The sequence below is a fragment of the Drosophila takahashii genome, chromosome 3R (genome assembly GCF_030179915.1).
Source record: "Drosophila takahashii strain IR98-3 E-12201 chromosome 3R, DtakHiC1v2, whole genome shotgun sequence".
In the NCBI taxonomy this organism is placed as follows: domain Eukaryota; kingdom Metazoa; phylum Arthropoda; class Insecta; order Diptera; family Drosophilidae; genus Drosophila; species Drosophila takahashii.
In genome coordinates, this window is record NC_091681.1 from 7,714,309 (window position 1) to 7,737,732 (window position 23,424).

The 23,424-nt window shown below is 37.6% G+C and overlaps 1 long non-coding RNA gene across 1 annotated transcript; it reads right to left on the reverse strand.

Moving 5' to 3' along the window:
• Positions 1-13,226: 13,226 nt before the first annotated feature.
• On the reverse strand, positions 13,227-14,541 carry LOC138913619 (uncharacterized). Its single transcript, XR_011419427.1, has 5 exons — positions 14,483-14,541; positions 14,216-14,428; positions 13,829-14,152; positions 13,609-13,768; positions 13,227-13,546 (listed from the first exon to the last, which is right to left on the reverse strand). It is a non-coding gene; the product is annotated as an uncharacterized lncRNA (long non-coding RNA).
• Between the last annotated feature and the right edge of the window lie 8,883 nt (positions 14,542-23,424).

The window sequence follows — 23,424 nt, forward strand, 5'->3', positions numbered from 1 at the left end:
TCAGACAGAAATCTTGTCTAAGATAGCCGACAGCCAAACTCAATTTCAAAACGACTTATTGGAGCTGTTGAGGGAGCAGAAGAAATAGAAAATGTTAAAAATATCAATAAATTAAATATCTTCAATAAAATAAGAAAGGAAGCTAGCTTCGGCCAGCCGAAGCTTATATACCCTTGCAGATAATTCCTATTAATTTACAAATCGCAAAAATGTTAATTTTCCTATTATTTCTCATTAATTTTGCGTTCGTTTCAATGGCAGCTATATGATATAGAAGTTCGATTTTGATAAAATTAAAATCGAAATTCGAAAATATTTGAAAAGAGTTATATCCTAGAGTAGAAGAGAATACAATAAAAACCAACGAAGCAATAATTTATTTCCTATTATATTCCCATTAATTTTCCGATCGTTCCTATGGCAGCTATATGATATAGTCGTCCGATTTTGAAAAAATTTTATTCGAAATTCAGAATTAGATAAAAAATGACATTTCCAAAAGTAGGATGTTATAGGTTCAAAAACACCCAAGATATCATTTTTTACATTTTTTTTCCCGATTGTTCCTATGAGAGCTATATGATATAGTTGTCCGATCCGGCTCGTTCCGACTTATATACTACCTGCAATAGAAAGAAGACTTTTGGGAAAGTTTTATCCCGATAGCTTGAAAACTGAGAGACTAGTTTGCGTAGAAACGGACGGACAGACGGACATGGCTAGATCGACTCGTCTAGTGATGCTGATCAAGAATATATATACTTTATGGGGTCGGAAATGTCTCCTTCACTGCGTTGCAAACTTCTGACTGAAATCATAATACCCTCTGCAAGGGTATAAAAATGCGATCGGTTGAGCCGTTTAGAAATTCCGATGAACACAGACATTCCAAACGTGGTTTCGTCAAAAACGCACTTAAAGATGCACTTACGTACCTAAAGTTTTAGAGGTTAGGGTACTAGATTTAGCATAACTTCTAAAGTTTTTGTCCGATTGACTCAAAACATTTTTTGTATAATCTTAAAATGTCACTCTACAAGAATATTATATTATATTATCACTATGGACGGCAGTATATGTAGTGACGAAGCGCACCTACTATTATATACTACTACGACTACTTTTATATAGCCGCAAAATTAAAATCTGCTGTGATAGTCCGATCGTAATGAGTAATACACCAATCAAAAGGTATTGCAAAAACTTAAAGGATTGCATACCAAGACTTTAAGAAAATCAATTGGCTTGGGAGAGAGAGCGGTAAAAGTGAAAAAGTGCAAATTTCGAAATTTGGAGCTGTTGGGGCCGGTGGGGATAATTGCCCCCCCGCAATGTTTTAGTTGTGTTCCTATTGAAAAATAATAAGATTTTCTACATATGAGTGTTTCTTTGTGAAACGTATCGAGATTTTCTTCATGGTCTCAAAACGATATCTAATTTTTATGATACTATCACACCATTTAAAAAGGATTTTTAAAAAAGTTAAAAAAAAAATTCATTTGACAGAAGCGAAGATATGGCGATGCTATTTTTTTGTTTAATTCATTTATAATTTTAAATTACGTGGGGTAAAAAATAAATAAAAATACTCAAAAATTATTATTTTTGCCAAGCTTTCAGATGAAAATAACAGCCATAATGGTTCCAATGCAAAATACAGTCCAAACTTAAAAAAAAAATATTTCATTCGCGGTTTTCTGCAAATCGGCACTTTTAATCTTTATAAAAAAATAGCATAATGTTCTATACATAATTCTTGTTGGCTCCTGAAAGTTTCGTCATGGGACCTCCATTACTTTCTGCATAATTTAATAAAACAATAAAAAACAAAGCAGTCTTTCGTTGTTATACATTAAATTATATTAGACGAACAGTTTTCTTTCTTCAAGAATTCCGGGAGAACGACCGTTCCCATTTAGGTAAAACTAATAAGAAAAAATTCAGTTTGGTATAACAAATAAATCCTGTGAAGAGTTAAATAACTCCGCACAAATAAACACAAGGTTCCGCACAAATTCTCAGGTTCGCCTCCTTCAGACGCCGAAACACTTCTCTAAGATTGTCCTTGTGTTCTTGCTGAGTGCGTCCGATGACGATTATGTCGTCCTGATAGGCAAACGCATGAGGAGACATCTCTGGTCCAATCACTTGGTCCAAGGCCCGTTGGAACGTTGCGGATGCCGAGTGTAATCCGAATGGCATCACTCTCCATTGGAAGAGCCCCTTTCCTGGCACCGTGAACGCCGTGAACTTTCTGCTTGCTTCCTCCAGCGGAATCTGCCACGTATCAACTACATCCTGGACCAACTACGAGAAGCACGCTATATCAGCAGCCTGGACTTAAAGGATGGATACTGGCAGATTCCGCTGGAGGAAGCAAGCAGAAAGTTCACGGCGTTCACGGTGCCAGGAAAGGGGCTCTTCCAATGGAGAGTGATGCCATTCGGATTACACTCGGCATCCGCAACGTTCCAACGGGCCTTGGACCAAGTGATTGGACCAGAGATGTCTCCTCATGCGTTTGCCTATCAGGACGACATAATCGTCATCGGACGCACTCAGCAAGAACACAAGGACAATCTTAGAGAAGTGTTTCGGCGTCTGAAGGAGGCGAACCTGAGAATAAACCCCGAGAAGTGTCAATTTTTCAAAAAGGAGCTGCTGTACCTGGGACATCGAGTTACAAGCCAAGGAATTGGCACAGACCCAGAGAAGGTTGCTGCCATAGCCCAGTTAGAACCACCTGCAACCGTCCGCGAGCTAAGGCAATACCTGGGAGTGGCATCGTGGTACCGACGATTTGTACCGGACTTCGCACGCATCGTTAAGCCGCTCAACGACCTACTTCGCAAGGGCGTGAAATGGGTGTGGACGCAAGACCATCAACAGGCATTCGAGGAGGTGAAGGCGAGGCTGGTAACTGACCCAGTGCTAGCATGTCCAGATTTTGGAAGAACATTCATCCTGCAAACGGACGCCAGCGACTACGGCATAGGGGCGATTCTGACACAGAACACGGAAGACGGCGAGAAAGTTATCTCATACTCCAGTCGAACGTTAAACGGAGCCGAGAAAAACTATTCGACAACGGAGAAAGAGTGCTTGGCCATTGTCTGGGCAATTCGAAAACTAAGGCCCTACCTGGAAGGCTACCACTTCAAGGTGGTAACGGATCACATGGCACTGAAATGGCTGAACAGCATTGAAAGCCCATCCGGAAGAATCGCCAGGTGGGCCCTTGAGTTGCAACAATACGACTTTGAGATTGCGTACAGAAAGGGCCAATTGAACGTGGTAGCCGACGCACTGTCCAGACAGCCGGTGCCGGAAACCCTCCGGAGAGCAAAAGAATTGGTACCAATTAAGGAATGCAACTGGATCAGAGACATGCGTGAGAAAATAAACGCTCAACCGCAGAAATTCCCAGACTACGTGTTCGACGGCGAAACGCTGTACAGGCAGATCCCACACAGAGCCGGCAACGAAGATGTGGTGGCCTGGAAGCTATGCGTCCCTACAGATCTAAGGGAAACGGTCCTACAAGAAAATCACGACTCCCCAGCGGCCGGCCATGTAGGAAGCCGGAGGACGATTGCCCGTCTAGCTGCCAGATACTACTGGCCAGGAATGCAAAGGGACGCAAGAGCATACGTTCGGAAATGCGAAGAGTGCCTAAAATATAAACCTAATCAGAGACAAGCGGCGGGGAAAATGCTGACTCAAATCCCGGAAGAACCATGGGCAACGGTGTGCGCGGATTTTGTCGGCCCTCTGCCAAGATCGAAACACGGTAACCAAATGTTGTTGGTGCTAATCGACCGGTTCTCAAAATGGACAGAATTGGTGCCATTACGAACCGCCACAGCAGAAACCCTGCAAAAGGCGTTTAGAGAACGAATAATCGCCCGGTTCGGAGTTCCGAAAGTGGTGATTACGGACAACGGGGTTCAGTTTGCCAGTCGGGCATTTAAGAAGTTTCTTCGAGACAATGGAAATATCGGCATATGGAGGGTCACTCTAATAAACATCGCGATGTTTAGGTGGCAACGCCGCCCAAGGCGATATCGATAGGCGAGTCATGTTATCAATCGCAAGAAATTAGTGTGACCAGGACGAGCTACCGAAGACCGCGAATCATACTAGAGCGGGATATTTAAATTTCAACGGCAACAGTAGAAATCAAGAAATGTTGCATCAACGAGGGAGCATCGTGGGAGAAAATCGTGACAAACGGATCGGCGCAGTCTAACTCAAAAAGGAGCTGTAAGCGTCGATAAAAGGATCGGGGAGACTCAAGGGCGACGAGGATACACAGGATAAAAGCCGGAGAGGAACAACGAGAATTCTTACGTCTGTGGGGAAAACATCTGAGGGGGGACTAAATCAAGAAGAAGAATGAATGGACTCAAAGGCTACACAGGATACACAGGATGACAGCCGGAGAGGAGGAACAAGCTCACTTTCGTCACCCGAAGAAAGGGGGGAATGTGAGGAGTTAAATAACTCCGCACAAATAAACACAAGAAATACATGGAGAACTACATGGAGACCGGCCGCACTTTGGACTTTAGTGTAGTGCCGTGTGCAGAGGGCGAAAGGTCGAACGGTAAACCGTGCACTTTGGACCCTGAAGTGGAGAGTTGGGAGAGTATCAACCCAGAGAGAGAGAGCGAAGAGAGGCGTCAGAGCGAGACGGCACTAGCCTGAGGGAGAGACGAGAGAGCGCAGGCGTGCCGTGAGCAAGGAGTTAACGGTACAGCGCCGCACTTTGGACCCTGGAGTGGTGTCGTGCGCAGAGGGCGAAAGGTCGAACGGTAAAACCGTGCACTTTGGACCCTCAATTGGAGAGATGAAAAGGAGAGGCCGAGGATTAACGGGACCCGGAGGCCTATATAAGCGGGCCCTGCGCTGGAGTCGGGACCAGTCATCGAGCATCAAATCGCGAGTGAACAACGTCTAGTAAAATCAAAGTCAAGGAGAAATAGCCGTGAAAAACCAGCAAGGAGCAAGATCGCTACGTCAAGACGTTCGGGACCAAGCAAGTCTCCGAATTGCGACACAGGTAGCTGAGGTCCTTCAAGGCAACGCACGGCTAAGTCTGTAGAACATCAAGGTTGGCCGTAGTACCGACCATCACGACCATATCGGCTGTGATACCGATTAGTCCGGCTAAGTTGGCTGTAATACCGACTGGCTCGACTATATTGGCTGTGATACCGATTGGTCTGACTATATTGGCTGTGGTACCGATTAGTCCGACTACATTGGCTGTAATACCGATTAGTCCCGCTGCGTCGGCCGTAGTACCGATCAGTTGAGCAGAACGTGGGCAGACTTAGCACGGGCATCCCGACCAGCAGAGTGTGGGCACGAGCAGCGGACTTCAAGGGAGCAACGCAGGACAACGCAGCAACGAGTCGCCCAGGACATCGACGAGGACCAGCATCCAGGGACGGTGCCGAGAACCAGGCATCAGGTACGATCGCACCAGCCAGGAGGGAAGGTTAGGGTGGAACGTTCGTCTTTCTCTGGGCGCTTGCTACAGGGACTGCTGGCGTAAACCGGCCGTAGTACCGGAGCGTCAAAGGAAACTGAGTAGGCGTCTGGCGGGACCGGCCGGGACAGAGCAAGGGACAGGAGACTGCGGCTGGCAGGACGAAGGTCTTGCGAGCGTGGTGCCTGTTCACCCTAGTCTGGGAACGGTGACGCTTCCCTAAGCCCAACGACCCAACTCCACGCCCTCGTCGACGAGTGGCAGCGAGAGTACCTGGATCATCCCGGAGCATACCGGAGCACCGGCAGCGAGGAACCACCGAGCGGAGTCGCAGGAGCATCGTCAGCGCGAGGCACAACAATTATTGTAACCCCGAGCCGTAAATAAACGCCTCTTTGAACCGAGTTCTGAAGTGTTTTACTGTTAACCGGGCGGTCACGTTTATATAAATTTGGTGCGACGAACACACAAATCTACCGAGCTAGCCGCACGAACTTCGTAGCGAGCAAACCACAAAAACAGTTCGTTACAATCCCTACCGATTTCAACGTGGGACAATAACTTCTTGCTAATTATTTAGTTCTAAATAAGAACACTCGAATATATAGCAACACATTACATCCAAGCTAAGACCATTCCAGGCTCCTGGTAAATAACGCACCTCGTTCGGTTCATGTCGCTCCTTGATTCTCCCTGTGGCGGCGCTCCTCTGTTGTTTTAAGCCTCCTTACAATGATTTGTGTATTGGAAAAATGTAAATGTCTTTATGCGGTTATTCCACTACATTGTTCGGGTCATTCATTAGTGCAATTTTTTCTCAGCATATACAATTTTACGTAGGTGCGAGCAAGACAGATATATGTCGGCTGCAATAAGCAATCAATGAGCAAATTGTAAAAACCGATGGGCACTTTTGGTATTTTTTTTTTAGTATTGTAAAATGCCTCAATACGGTACTACCTGAACCGATGAGCAATGAGCAAAATTGAATCTAAAAAGTACAATTTTGCTCATTTATTAGAGCTACTGTGAAATGGGATCAATAATAAAAATTGATTTGATTTTTTTTGGTTGAATTGCCAAACCTTTTGCGTCTAATAAGGTGCTATAAACAAATATGAACAATACAAAAATTATTTTAGTGGCCCAATTACTCCGTTGCCAACTAAAAATAACTCGCATATTTCTATATAAAGACATAACTGCGTCTATAAATTTATATAAAATTGCCTTCCTAAAAATTAATGCCGGGTATGATAAAATTAAAAACAATTACAGATGTACTTTAAACAGCCCAAAACAATTTAAAAACTTGGTAAAAGTGTCTGATTTTTTGGCAACACACACTATTAATTTTACAGCCTTCAACCTTAATGATTTAACCAGTCAAAGTTATTTGAATTATAAAGTTTAAATTTAACGTCTAAATTTTAAGTGACCATGCCATCTTATCCAAACAAATCCCAAAAATAGCATATATATTTGTCCCTTTCTAAGCCTCCAATGAATGCTCTAATGAATGAGCCAAACAATGTAGTGGAATAACCGCATTAGCGAATGAGTATCTTTATACCCTTGTAGAGGGTATTATAATTTCAGTCAGATGTTTGCAACGCAGTCGAGTAGCCGAGTCTATCTAGCCATGTCCGTCTGTCCGTTTCTATGCGAACTAATCCCTCAGTTTTAAAGCTATCGCGATGAAACTTTCCCAAAAGTCTTCTTTCTATTGCAGGTAGTACATATGTCGGAGCGAGCCGGATCGGATCACTATATCTTAAGGCTCCCATAGGAATATTCAAACAAATATAAGAAAATTCATTGTAACTTTGTAAGAAGTAGGCGTTTTGATTCTTGACTATTTATGTATAAACAAAATTAAAATATAAACGCTGAATCTGGAATCCCTGGAACTGCACCGAGTAAGCATTACTTTATCTACAAGGGTATATAAGCTTCGGCTGGCCGAAGGTAGCTTCCTTTCTTGTTTTAAAAGAGTTTGCTATTAGGTGTTGGAGCAATATGATGGTACTTTTGAGAACGTGGAATGGTCTTAGCTTGGATGTAAGCGTGGTACAATTATTGAAGGTAGTCTCGTCGGCTGCCTAATCGTTCGGCTTTTTGTCAGTGCGTTCCCGTCGGATGAGGGGTCATATGATAAAATCCGACGCTCCGTTCAAAAGTTATAGCCAAAATAAGATTTTCTACATATATGGTAATATTTGAGTTTTTATACCCTTGTAGAGGGTATTATAATTTCAGTCAGATGTTTGCAACGCAGTGAAGGAGACGTTTCCGACCACATAAAGTATATATATTCTTGATCAGCACCAATAGCCGAGTCTATCTAGCCATGTCCGTCTGTCCGTCTGTCCGTCTGTCCGTTTCTATGCGAACTAGTCTCTCAGTTTTAAAGCTTTCGCGATGAAACTTTCCCGAAGGTCTTCTTTCTATTGCAGGTAGTACATATGTCGGAGCGAGCCGGATCGGACCACTATATCTTAAGGCTCCCAAACAAATATAGGAAAATTCATTGTAACTTTGTAGGAAGTAGGCGTTTTGATTCTTGACTACTTAAAAACAAAATTGAAATAAATCGAAACGCTGAATCTGGAATCCCTGGAACTGCACCGAGTGAGTATTCTTTTATCTACAAGGGTATATAAGCTTCGGCTGGCCGAAGGTAGCTTCCTTTCTTGTTTTTACATAAAATCAACGATCACTATTAAAAATTTTAATTTAAAATTCTTGAATAATAACATTTTGTCACCATACCCTACAAAAAGTTCGTCACAATACCCTACAAGGTACACTTGGAGCAAAAACGGTCTCACTCTCAAACGGGTCAACCAAAAAAATCGTCAGGTTCCAAAAACTTTTGATTAAGATCCCATTTATACAAGAATATATGGTAATAGTCTAGAAGAGGGGCCTGTGCCCCAAAAGCCGCGAAAAAATTACCCTCGATGGACCGCGATTTCTTAGGAATTTATTGCATTCCTTGATCCGCGACTTCGTGAACTTTACTTTCAATTTAATTTTATAAGATACGCATATGTGTGTCATCCATAGTCATTCGAGTTCTTAAGGAATCACTGTCCACTGAGGATAGTTAATTCTTAAGATTCATTTTAAAATTGTATATGTTGGTCATCCATGGTCGCTCCAGCTCTTAAAGAATCACGGTCCATCGAGGATATTTAATTCACGGTTGTGGGGTCTGGTTTGCTATAAAAAGAATTTCACATTTTTGTCGAGTTTTTTCGAACGCCTATTATTTTGACAGCTAACGGAGAGTCCATATGTTTTTTATAGCAAAATGTCACAAAACACCCCAAACCTTAGAAAATGCTACTTTGTTTTTATAGTAAAACACGCAACTTTGAAATGCAATTACAAGAGAACCATGCATTTCCGCCAATAATCTTCTGCACATAAATTCCTAAGAAATCGCAGCCCATCGAGGGTAATTTTTTCGCGATTTTTGGGGCACAGGCCCCTCTACTAGACTATTACCGAATATATTTATACCCCATAGTGCCATGGTCCGGTGCAGTTTTGTTATTTCCTTTTACACCCGGCACTCTCGCTCTACCCTTGTTCTCCCACTCTCACTCTCCGCTACTACGCTAATTCGACGCGTAACTGGTATGCAGCCGGCCATCCGTTATTCTTACTGCTGTTATTTGTGGGGAGTTATTCAACTCCTCAGAGTTTTATTTATTCAGTATTTATTCAAAACATTGTTTCCTACCTAAAGTCATTACTTTTTAATAATTTTAATTAAATTTATTTATGAAATCGTAATACTTATTTAACTATTTAACTGTCTGACTTCATTTGTGGACACTTAATGGTTTGCTAATTTAAATTTATTATTTGTTGCTGCAGATTCGCGATTTACTCGTTAGCTGAATGTGTAACCAGAACCTCATTGATGGACAAAATATTTGTGTTGGTTTTTGTTGTCATTGCAAATTAAATTTCATAATTGAAATTGTATGGGAAAGAAGAGAAGTCTGGCCGCTCTTGTATTGTATTCGCTTTTCATTAAAAGCATTAAATGTGCCTTAAAGGATACAACTCAAATGCACTGTTAGAAATCAATTGAGGGGTTTGTGTAAAAAATAAGAAAATGTATAAGTGTACTTATTGCTCGTTTTTTTTTTTGACCATAAATGTAATATGTGTCTAACGACCACATTTTTGGGTACTTTGTTTTAGTGTAAATTGAAATCGATTTTATTTTTTAATTGTACACCCAGAAAAAAAAGAACGAAAAAAATCAAGAACATGTTTCATGAATTGCGAACAATCCGTTCTCCTTTTTTTGTTCTCACGTTTTAAACGTTTGTTTTCAAATCTTGAACGCCATCCGTAAAGACAAAACCTTCTGTTCATTAAAGTGAAACAGTGTTATTAAAAATCGAATGCCGATCATAAAAATCTCCAGCTTTGAACGAATCGGTCTGAAATTACGAAAATTGTTCTCAAATTTTGAACGCCGTTCATGAAAAAGCTACGATAGACGGGTTAATTCTATCGAAAATCGATTGTTTGTTCGGCACATTGTTTGTGTTTCTAGTGAGTGTTATTTGCAAAGAAAGTGCTAAAATGGAAAACAAACTGGATTTTAAAGTTTTTACGTGCGAGTATGATGGTAAGAATTAAATGGAAGACCATTTTACATTAATCCAAATAAAATATAGTGTGATTTATCAAGGAAACGAGGAAGTTTGCAGTGAAATAACCGGCGACGACGCTCAGCTGTTAACGTTTTTGGAAAAACATCAGATTATGCAAGTGTATTCCCACCTAATAGGTGAGTTCTTCATAAAAAATGAATGTAAAATCAATTCAGAATAAAATATGTACCTACTGACCAATAAAATTTCGACATATATACAAAAATATAAATATGTACGCATTTTTTATTATGGCGATTTGAATTATTAACAAACCGTTCTTAATTTAAGAACGATATGTTCATAAGTAAGAACGTTCCGTTTTGCTGAGGCGTTCGAAGATCGTCCCCTTTCCGTTCGCAGAAAAATACCAGTTCGTTACCTATTTAAGCCCATTATGTTCCTAATTCAACACCAATATGTTCTAAAAGTGACCCCATTCGTTCGCAAAGCTTGCCAAATATTTCGGTCAAATTTTATGAACAAGCGTTCATGAACTGACAACAAACGAGCTTACGCATTTTTTGACCCCGTTTGGGTCTGGGTTTCTGTTATTGAATTTAAGCAATTTGTCGCATGTTGAAGGATATTAATAAACATAATTTTCTCTTTTTTAGATAATTTATTGATTATAATAATATATGGCTGCGCTGAATTGAGACTGGAATTTGTTTTTTTCGTCCCCCTGTGCGATTGCTAAGTTTTTATCACTATGGACGGCAGTCCATGTAGTGACGAAGCGCACCAGGAGAGTGTGCGAAGGCGACTACTATATATACACGAAGAAATGAAAATCTGCTGTGATAGTCAGATCGTAATGAGTAATACACCAATCGAAAGGTATTGCAAAAACTTAAAGGATTGCATACCAAGACTTTAAGAAAATCAATTGGATTGGGAGAGAGAGCGGTGAAAGTGAAAAAGTAAAAATTTAGAAATTTGGAGCTGTTGGGGCCGGTGGGGATAAATGCCCCCTCGCAATGACTTACTTGTATTCCTTTTGAAAATACCCGTCGAATGAGGGGTCATTTGTCAAAATCCGACGCTCCGTTCAAAAGTTATAGCCAAAATAAGATTTTCTTCTTCTTCCCAAAATGAAAATTTAATTCTGTTTGTCAGTTTGTCCACTTGTCCACTTGTCCACTTGTCCACTTGTCCAAAACATGTTTTTTAAGTTCTGAAAATTTGATATGACGTTCATCACATCGATATAAAAAACTTTTGTTCTACCACTTTTGGAAAAACTCGCTAGTTTAGCGGGAAAACAGCTATAAATAGCTAAAATTCGGAAAGCCGTAACTTCTATACTACTAAAGCTACAGACTTGTGCTGCATCTCGTTTGAAAGGTATTTTGAAATGCTATAAACGCCTTCTATATGCAATTTGTGTAAATGTAATAGTTAAAAAAATATGAACAAAAGACAATTTTTTAAAACTTTTTTTTTAGCTTTTTTTTATTTTTCTCAAAAACGGCTCTAACGATTTTCTTTAAAACCTTAAACTGTATAGCCCTTGAGATTCCTTAAATTTTGGTATATAACACATTACTGTAAAAAGTCACGTTTAATAGTTATTTTTATACGAAAATAGCCACTGTTGCCAGCTCGAACAATTAACGCTCCCTGAGTATTGAATTTTGTGGGAGGGTATCCGAACTGTATTTTAGGGTCGTGGAATCAGTAAATTTGCACTTAAGAGTTCCATATAGGAATCTTTTGTTCTACGACTTTTGGAAAAAGCCGCTACTTTAGCGGGAAAGAGCTAAAAATAGCTAAATTTCGTTAGTTTGTAAGTTCTACACTACTAAAGGTACAGACATGTGCTATACCTCGTTTAAAAGGTATTTTGAAATACTTCAACGCCTTTTTAACTCAATTTGTTAAAATACAATAGTTTAAAAATTATGATTGACCAATTTAAATTTAAATGTATATATTAGCTCCTATGAGAGCAAAAGTAAACAAACAAAAACTTCTGATATCAAATAAAAACACCTCTTAACGAGGTAAAAAACTAGTGACGACCGCACCTTCAACATACAAAAGTTCTGATATCAACATTTGTGACGAAAAATTATTACACTCGTCATTAAATAGACTTTCAAATATTTTCTCATTCGGCACGCTGCAATAGAAAATGCCTGTGAAGGGAAAAAGGTTGGAATAGTTTGCTAGGGCGGGCCGAATGAGAAAATATTAGAAAGTCTATTTAATGACGAGTGTAATAATTTTTCGTCACAAATGTTGATATCAGAACTTTTGTATGTTGAAGGTGCGGTCGTCACTAGTTTTTTACCTCGTTAAGAGGTGTTTTTATTTGATTTATTTATATATTATTTCTGGTACCAAATATAATACAATATTGTATCATACCGCAGGCCGACAGTGTTTTTAGTGCAGCCCTATGGGCATTAAAAAGTGTTAATATAGACGTATATACACTGAGAAAAAAAACAGTCTAAAATTAAGAGAAATATTCTTAAATTAAGAACGTTTGGTCATGGGAATGAGTCAAGTTCGATTGTTCTTATATTAAGACAGAATGTTCTTAAATGCAGAACACTTATTGTAGACCAAAAAATCTAAAATCAAGAAAAATTGATCTTCATCTAAGAACACATTTTATTAATTTAAGATGTCAATGGTATAGAATTAAGACTAAATATTCTGAACCTAAGAGTATTGTAAACAAGGAAGTGATCTTCTTTTAAGATTAAAAATACTTTATTTAAGAATATAAATTCATTTATTTATTTCATAACATTCTCAACAATAAGAAATTAATTTCTACAACAATATTCAGTCATACAAGTTGCTTCTGAGATTAATTAAGTGTATCATTACACTTTAAGGTACATACTTCAGTTGTAAGTCTTTCTTTTTAATAACGTAAACGTTGATAAGTTTTTCAGTTCGTTAAGTAGATGAGCGATACGTGGCGACTTAAGATCATATTCAGTTGATATTTCATAAAAGTATTTTTGGATAAATAGCCATGGTTGCTGACAGGCGGAAGGATATTTTAAATTAAGCACTTGAAATATTTGAAAGCAAATATCCAAACTATCCAAAAATGAATCAAGTTTGTATAACATTTTTTCAAAGTAAACAAAGAAACTTTTAATGCAATCATCAGCTAATCCAACGACCACTAAAAAAGGTTGAACGGTCATACCGACAGAGTAGAATTTTGATATTATTTTAGCTATTTTAATATCTATGTCACTGTGAGTGTCAGCCCGTATAATGAAACACTCCTGGGAATCCATAATTGTTGTCTTTTTGAATTGCTTGCCCGACTCGTTCACAAAGCGAGCTGATGGAGGCAGTAAAGTAGTCAGCAATGTTGTATAAATATAATCCTGAATGTCTATAAAGATATAAAACGGTTATATTTACGTGGTAAAATAATACTTGGCAATTTATACTTACTTGGATCGAACGAACTTTCACCTCTCTTAAATAACTCTTTAAAGCATTTATTTGAAAGAGATTTTTTATACACAGCCGCAATGTGGGTTTTAAAAGAGTCCCACTTTGCTAAAAGCAAGTGACTTTTGGACGGGTACATAATGTTGAAATCAATTGAGATCTAAAAAAAAAGGCAATATTTAATAATTGAGTATTTTATATAAAAAAAACATTAGCGTACCAATTCTGGAGCCCTTGCATGAGATAGTTTTGACCACGACTTAAAAAATTCTTCCCATTCCATTTGGCGTAAGTCGTTCTGCCGCATTGTAAACGTCTTTTGCCATTTGTCTTTTATTTCCTCCCAGTTAGAGGATGATCGGTTTAAATATCCTTTCAACGTATTTCCCACAGACACATCTACTTCACTCATTTGATCTAATGAGGGTTTTTGGGTTACATGTTGGATTTCCATCTTACTACGTTTATGATTTCGATTCTTGAACTTGGAAAATAGTTTTCCGCCACAATTAGATTTGCCACTTCTTGGTATAAAGTAGTAATCCTAGAAAATATAAATGAATTTAAAAATATATGAATTTAATACATAAATCTATATCAAACATACCATCATTTCTTTCTCCTTCGGGAATATTGAGACAATATCATTAGTTATGTTTGCCATGTCAAACGGTTTTAATATAACATTAGTTGCAATGGCATCTTCTAAAATTATATTTATTAAAATGTCTCTTTTTTCCTTAGTCAAGCAGTTGTTTGCTTCATAGAAGTTTAAGATTTGTCTTCCTCGAGATGTTTCCATAATTAAGTTTTTCAAGTCCTACATTTAAAGCACATATATTATTAAAAAACTTGGCTTAAATCTCTATAATACCTTATAATTAATGGATTTTCTGCTGTTGATACTTTGGTCTTCTTCGATTTTGACAGGCTTATTTTGTTTGAGTGGAGGCTCAACAGAGTTTTCGTTGGCTTCATACTTAAAAGAAATAAGAGTTAAAAATGTATGCCAATTGTTTTTTTTGTAAATTAAGATACTTACAAAAGTTTTTCTCCACTCAAACAGTTTTTCCCTGAAAATTAAACGCGGACCCAGTGGTGGAATTGCTTCCTTAATATCGTCCCTGTCCATGTATTTTAAACAATCAAATGTTATATTTGCATCTAAGGAATAAAAATTAGCTTAACTTTAATCAGCGGAGCAACAAAGGGAGAAGAAAAAAAATGTGAGCGTACATATGTAAATACTAATACACACACTGTCGCAACTGGAGTGTTTTCCTTTCTTCACATTCTTTTCATTTATTTTGTTTATATCACCTATGGGCTATGCAGTTTTTTCGGCCGCTGCGCTGATAGCTTTTCGACGCTGTTAAGCAGAGAAACGTGGATGTCGAAACGCTAACAGCGCAGCGGCAGAAAAACTGCGTAGCCCATGGGTCGGGAGTGCTGCTTCTGCTGGCCACGACTGGTTTATATGTTTTTCTTACCAATCAAGTATTGCATTAAATGTTCCATACCAAGTTCTTTCATTAAATTAGATAGCTTAACTTTGTCTGAGTCCTCGGGTAAGGCCGGACTTAGGCACATAACCTCAAAAGTTGAGCACGGTACCGGGTCAGCTGTATTCTTTTGATCCTTCACCTCCTCAATGTTTTCTTCAGGCTCCGAATCCGAAAGGATTATACGCTTTCTTTTAGCTTTAGCCGGCATTTTAACACGCACTGTTTTTTCAACAATTTTTTCGATTTCACAACCAGTCGTGCACGCGAACAATTGGGAATGGTTCAGTGTGACCATTCCGTTAAATCATCGATATCTATTAAGACATCGATGTTAAAAATATAACTAGTTTAAGGCAAATAAAAAAAGGGGGACATTTTTTAATTAATATTTAATTAGCATTTGTTTATTGGTGTACACTTTTTATTGAAGCGCGTTACTAGTAAATTACGATAATAGGATCCGATATTCGATAATTTTATCGAAACTTTTCTGTTTTGTTTTGATTATCGTACACACATATACAACGAAAACATTAAAGACGGAAACAATAAACAAGCTTGATATCAACGAAATTTAAGAAACGAAGACGTTACTTGCAGGCATTAGAAATTCAAAATTTAAAGGTACGCCCAATTTCTGCCCTCGGTACGCAAGAAATCATGTAAAGTTTTTATTGTTTTTATTTTATTTTAGAGAATATTATTACTTACCTTGGAACATCATGTACGCTTGCTTCAGGTGCTCAAACAAATTTTCCAGCGGAAAACTTTTAATTCATCATTTAAAGTATGATCACTTTATAACATTGACTGATTTTCCAATACAATGTATTGTTCCAAATTGCAATCAGCTGCACTCAAACTTTTCAGCACTTCAAAGGCATTTGGATACCCAGCATAAGAATCAACCCGACGTTGATAACAATTCACCATATATGAAGGGAGCAAGGACCGCAGATCAACCAAATGATATCTTTGAAAATGATACCTCCATGTCATTTGAAAGCATTGAAAATGTAAGTACTGATGCTTATGACGAGGTTAATATCATAACTGATTTGGAGAAAGACGCGTTAATGTTTTCCATTGATTTATTATCTCGAAATCAGATGCCAAGAAAATATGTGACAGAGATTCAAGGAATGATAACAGCCCTTTGCTTTAAAATGGCCAAAGCGATTCGGCAATGTATTAATCAAGGCAAGCAACAAAACATGGATAATATCTTGAAATTTTGCGAGTCACCGTTTGCCAAAATTGGAACCGAATATAAACTTTTTAAAATGTTAAAGGAGCAGCAATTATATGAGGAACCAAAGTCCTTTATCATTAACCAAAGACTGGCAGCAATTAATGTACAAGGAAATCCTACCTTAGACACAAAAACCGACGAGATCTTTGTAATGCCACTACAATTTATGATTAGGTCTATATTCAAGAATTCAAATCTTTTGTCGCAAACTTTGCAAAATGCTAAAAATTATGCGTCCAATAGTGCACTGACTAACTTAGCGAGCGGTGAACTATTTAAATCCAAATTATCAAAATTTGGGACAAGTTTAGTTGTTCCTTATGTCCTTTATTTGGACGATTTTCAAATAAATAACCCCCTGGGATCCCACACATATTCCATTTGCGGTTGTTACTTGAATTTTCCAACGATGCCCCAGCACCTGTTATCGAAATTGGATTTTATTTTTCACGCAGCTTTTGTATCCACAGAAAATCTTAAGGAAATTGGGAATGAAAATTGCTTTTATAATTTGGTAGAGGAACTTAAATTGCTAGAAAATGGAATGGAATTTTCTATAGACGGACAAGACAAAAAAATACATTTTCTACTTATCCTAATTGTAGGAGATAATTTGGCAGTAAACAGTGTATTAGGGTATGTTCAGTCCTTCAATGCAACAAAGTATTGTAGATCTTGTACACGAACCAAAACCCAAATGAGATACGACGTTATTCAAAAAGGACGATTTTTGAGAAACAACGAGAACTATCGACAGATGTTGTCAGAGCAAAACTTTCAAGAAACCGGCATTAAAAATTCCTGCGTTTTTGAAAACTTGGATTACTTTAACGTTCCCGATAATTTTTGCTTCGATATAATGCACGATGTTTATGAAGGAGTCTGCAACTACGATCTCTGTCACATTTTACTATCTCTTATAAATGAAAATATCATTACACTCGATCAACTAAATACAAGAAAGCGTTTATTCCAATATGGCGAAATTAATGTTGGAAACATTTCAACGAATATTGAAATAAGAAGACTAAAATCTTGTAATTTACGGATGACTGCCAGTGAGCTAATGTGTTTTGTTCATTTTTTGCCATTAATGATCGGTGACTTGGTTCCACCCAGAAATAAACACTGGAGAATTTTAATAACATTGCTGGATATAATTGACTTAGGGCCGCTTTCTCGAGTCCCTGTCAAAGTCCTTGATAGCTATCTGTTCGAAAAACTTAAAGACCAGATAAACTGTTCGTAAAAGCAATTCCGCTTTCTCGACTGCTTTAATTTTTCTGAACGAGAAACAATTACAGAGTGCTGTTACCGCACTGTAAAGTGCAAAAAATGGCATGCTTCGATTATTTCATCAGCTGTTTGGGTATAATTCAAAGGAAAAGTCAACTGTGATTTCGTTTCTTCTTCATAGTTGGCTTTGGGAAATCAGCTGTCATTCTATCGAGTCGAAAACGCTTAACAGGGACTCCGAGTCCCTGTCAAAGTTAGCTCTCACATTTATGCTCGAGAAAGCCAAAATGCCTTAGCAGGGACATTATCTGTTCGAGAAATGTTAGCCGGCACTCGAGAAACCGGCCCTTACTCGGAAAATCTACTTTTGAAACAGAGGACCTAATAAAACTAAAAATGTTAATTAAAAAGCATCACGGAGGCTACATAAAGTTGTACGGAAGTTTAAAGCCGAAGCACCATTTTATGGTGCATTATCCCAGAGCTATTCGTATGTGCGGTCCACTAAAATATTTGTGGTGCATGCGATTCGAAGCTAAGCACAAGGAAGCCAAAATTTATTTTCAAAATATTACATCGCGGGTTAATCCCCCTCATACCTTGGCAATTAAGTCAGGTATTAAATTTTGTCAATTTTTACTAAGACTCGAGAATTCTGTTGAAACACTGTTTGTCATAAAAAACACATTACCACTTAACCACGACATTGAAAGTTGCTTAAGTAAAATTGATTGTCCGTTTAATTTACATAATGCTCAGTTAAGCAACTCAATAATATATAAAGGTATGGATTATAAAAGCAACAATTACTTAGTTAAAAACGAAAACCCTGACCAAATATTTAAAATATTTTTGTTTGTCTTGGAAAATGAATGTATTTATGTTGTGAGCAGAGTTGTTAGTTTAAATGCATTTAATTGTCATTTCCAATCTTATGAAGTTGGCGCGGCAACAGATAAATTTGAAATTCTAAGCATTGATAAATTTCTCAGCCCTCCTCTACATGTACACCCAATAAACAATGGAAAATCGTATATTAGAATTAAGCGTATTTAAGTAAATTAACATTTTAAGATTTGTAATGTATTATGACTGTATCAACCTTTTAAAATCTCAAGAACTCAAAATAGAATCGTATTTTAAAAACCATGATTTTTTGTCTAAATAAATGTTACTTCTTTGCTTTTCTTTATTATATTAAATTGGTTTTTTAAATTAATTTTCTCTCGTAGATTATTGGACAAAAAATGTATAATTTTTGTAGTTCATAAATACAATATATATTTTTTAATTTTAGGACAACAGTTTCTTAATCTTAGAATAAAATTGCCTTATTTTAGGAATGTTTGCTCTTTTTTTAAGTACGTTTGTTCTTATTGTAAGAACAAAATTTAAGAACCAAAATTTCTTAATTTAAGAACTTTGTTCTTAAATTTAGACTGGGTTTTTTCCCTCAGTGTAAGCATATCTGCATACTTAGTTTTCGAGTTTAACGGGTGGTATTTGTGCAATCGCGGCTTGGAAAAAAAGTAGCAAAATTTAACGTTTTGACTTAGGATATCTTCGAGGGTCTGTGCTCAGTTGTAATAAAACCTATGCCAATTCGGTGAAAAACGCATCTAGATGCCTGTAAAAAATTTTAGGGCACATATTTTTTCTTGTATTTTTTTAAGCCTGTTCACCGCATCAAGTTGTTTGGGAATAGAGGTGAACAAATTACTTCAATGGCTCATATTCTTTGATTGAATCAAATTACGATGGAACCTTAAATGCAATTATGTAAAAGGTCATCTAAGCAATTTTTTGGTATAGGTTTTAGTATAATTGAGCACAGACCCTCGAAGATATCTTAAATCAAACACTAAATGTTGCTATTTTTTCAATACCACCCGTTATGCTTATATACATACGTCTATATTAACATATTTTAATGACAATAGGCCTGCACCTTTTAATAAAGTCCATTTTGTTGTCCTGTGTAATCCATCATTCAATAATATCCCAATTTATTTTAATAAATTTATTTTAAAATATTTTCTGAAGTTTTTCTCCGTATACACAAACACATACTCCTGCACGTACAGTTTTTAATAACTTCATGAGTGGGACATAAAAATGATTATTGTTAATTTTGCAAGTCGTGCACGATAATGAAAAGTAAAATGCCGCAAATTGAATCACTGTGTGGTGTATTCAGTTTAATGCGCTTTATACCCATGTACCCTCGTGGCTGAGTCATGTGAGTTGCTTGTGTGAGTATCTGCAAGGTAATAAAATAAACCGACGACAGTTTGTGTCGCACATTGTTGTACGGCATCCGTTCTGATTTCCCCGAGGCGGTAAGTAGATTTACCGGGACAAAAGCGTGGCTGGAAAAAAATATGAGCCGCCTTTGTTCCATAATCATTACCTTGAATACAAACTCTGGAAGAATGAATACGCACTGGTTCGCTTAAAACTCAGCAAAACATAAAAATATACATTTATTTGCATAAGTGCAAAAATGGAGAGCCTGGCAGGATAATGCCCTTGTCGCATGATCCCAACAATAATTTAGCTGATAGCAGAACGCTAAAGCTGCTGACACTGCGTCTCAGCAGTTGCGCGTAAAATTAAAAGCCAATATGTGGCAAAAAATCCGCAAACGTAGCAACCTTATACGGGCTTAAGGGACATCTCTTGCACCGTTTGGAGACAGCAATATTGTATCGCTACAATATACTACAGCTGGAAAGGGGAGTCGCTCTTGATAGCCGCCTGCCACAGGACACGAACAACAGCGGAGCAGGAGGAGAGTGCACCGACCATAAAATATCCTCTGCTCTAAAAATCAAAAGCTCCTGTCCTTTTTTGTTGAAGAAGGCTGGGAGAAAGCACCTCCCACCGGAGCTGCTGACAGAATTGGAGTAATTTTAGGGAAGATATTTATAATTACATCGCAATATGGAGCTAGAACAGAAACGCTGGTAAACCATATTTTGTTTCGGTATTACGGGGTATTATGACATTAGTCAAAATTTTTAGATGCTGTGATGGACTCATAAAATATTTATTTCTTGCTCAGCATCACTAGCATCACATCAATACCGATTACAAGTTCAGTTTATAATCTAGCGATCTCAAACTTTCACAAAGGCACAGTAGGTCGAAAAAGCCAAAACTCTACCTTAAATCAGCGAAGAAATAAACGTTTGATTGGATATTGTTAAGGACAATAAAAGATACACAAAGCCATAGGAAACGCAATAGTCTAGTGCCTCGACTACCGAATATCCGTTACGCAGCTAAATAAGTGCGAAATAAATTGAGATATGTATGCACGCTGAAAAGCGACTGCTCGAAATTGCACCATCTAGCTCATTTTTCTTATTTCCTCATAGCTTTTAATTGAATCCAATTTAAGCAATTTTAAATCAAAAATTAAAAAACAGCTTTGTGCAAATTTTGATACGGGCGAAATGTAACCAAAAATGCGCAATTTCGAGGCTCAAAGATATGGTTTTTAGGCCCTTCTTTCAGCGATAACAAAAATTTATAACTATTACGTGGAAAGAAAAGAAAGCAATGGGACTTAAAGTTTTCCGTGAATTTTGTCCACCGCATAACCATTTTCAAAAACTAATCGTTATTCAAGTTCAAACATATTAACGCCTATTGAGTTTCTAGTGTTTTATAAATAGCTTTGATTCGAATGTTCAGATCTTTGTTGAGATCAAACCCAGTGTACATTAAAAAAATGCAAGGAAACTGGTTCGGATATTTTTCTTATCTTAAAGTTTTACATTTTGCCTATTCCAGTATTAAAAGAAACTCAAACATTCAATACGCTCGTGGCCAACAAGTACTGGGTATAAGTATTCCGGAGGGCGAGAAGTCGCGTGCTGCTGTGTGCTATTATTCCCACGGGTTCTTAGACAATATTTTCATGTACTGTCTTCCTCCCTTCTGCCTGTTGCAAAGTTTAAAGCAAAGGTGAGACACACGGCTTGGCATCAAATATTGTCATTCCGCCCCGCGCTTCGCAGGAAGTTGAGTTATTTAGTTAGGAGCTTGCTCCCATACTTATGTCTATATTCATATCGATATATGTACACGAGCGTAGGCATGCAGTGACATCTCCCACTCGCTTAATAAATGTGTATCGACATTTATATCTCCCCTGCGATAGAATGAAATCAATTCAATTGTCGGGAGGAGAAGAAAGGAAAGGTCAAGCGTGAAGTTTCCCGAAATATTCATGGCAATCTGAATGGATGCTGTATGTGAGTCTGCACATGTGAGTAACGCAATCAGGTATTGCACTAGTAAAAACAAGAGAGAACGCTATAGTCGGGTTGGTGTCCCGACTATCTAATACCCGTCACTCAGCTAAAGGGAGTGCAAAACGCTGTACTCGGGTTGGTGTCCCGACTATTTAATAATCGTGACTCAGCTAAAGGGAGAGCGTGGGAGATAGATATATAAACAATTTTGATTGCGAATAACTTTTTAATGAATGGTCCGATTTGAAAAATGTCTTCTACATTTCGATCACTATGGACGGCAGTCCATGTAGTGACGAAGCGCACCAGAAGAGTGTGCGAAGGCGACTACTATATATACACGAAGAAATGAAAATCTACTGTGATGGTCCGATCATAATGAATAATACACCTATCGAAAGGTATTGCGAAAACTAACAGGATTGCATACCAAGACTTTAAGAAAATCAATTGGCTTGGGAGAGAGAGCGGTGAAAGTGAAAAAGTGAAAATTTCGAAATTTGGAGCTGTTGGGGCCGGTGGGGATAAATGCCCCCTCGCAATGTTTTAGTTGTATTCCTTTTGAAAATACCCGTCGAATGAGGGGTCATTTGTCAAAATCCGACTCTCCGTTTAAAAGTTATAGCCAAAATAAGATTTTCTTCTTCTTCCCAAAATGAAAATTTAATTCTGTTTGTCAGTTTGTCCACTTGTCCACTTGTCCGCTTGTCCACTTGTCCACTTGTCCAAAATATGTTTTTTAAGTTCTGAAAATTTGATATGACGTTCATCACATCGATATAAAAAACTTTTGTTCTACCACTTTTGGAAAAACCCGCTAGTTTAGCGGGAAAACAGCTATAAATAGCTAAAATTCGGAAAGCCGTAACTTCTATACTACTAAAGCTATAGACTTGTGCTGCATCTCGTTTGAAAGGTATTTTTAAATGCTATAAACACCTTTTATATGCAATTTGTGTAAATGTAATAGTTAAAAAGATATGAACAAAAGAAAATTTGTTTAAACTTTTTTTTAGCTTTTTTTTAATTTTCTCAAAAACGGCTCTAACGATTTTCCTTACAACTTTAAACTGTATAGCCCTTGAGATTCCTTAAATTTTGGTATATATCATGTTTATGTAAAAAATCGCGTTTAAAAGTTATTCAGAAACGAAAATAGCCACTTTTGCCAGCTCAGAACAACTAACGCTCCCTGAGTATTGAATTTTGTGGGAGGGTATCCGAACTGTATTTTAGGGTCATGGAATCAGTAAATTTGCACTTAAGAGTTCCATATAGGAATCTTTTGTTCTACGACTTTTGGAAAAAGCCGCTACTTTAGCGGGAAAAAGCTAAAAATAGCAAAATTTCGTTAGTTTGTAAGTTCTACACTACTAAAGGTACAGACATGTGCTATACCTCGTTTAAAAGGTATTTTGAAATACTTCAACGCCTTTTTAACTTAATTTGTTAAAATACAATAGTTTAAAAATTATGATTGACCAATTTAAATTTAAATGTATATATTAGCTCCTATGAGAGCAAATGTAAACAAACAAAAACTTCTGATATCAAATAAAAA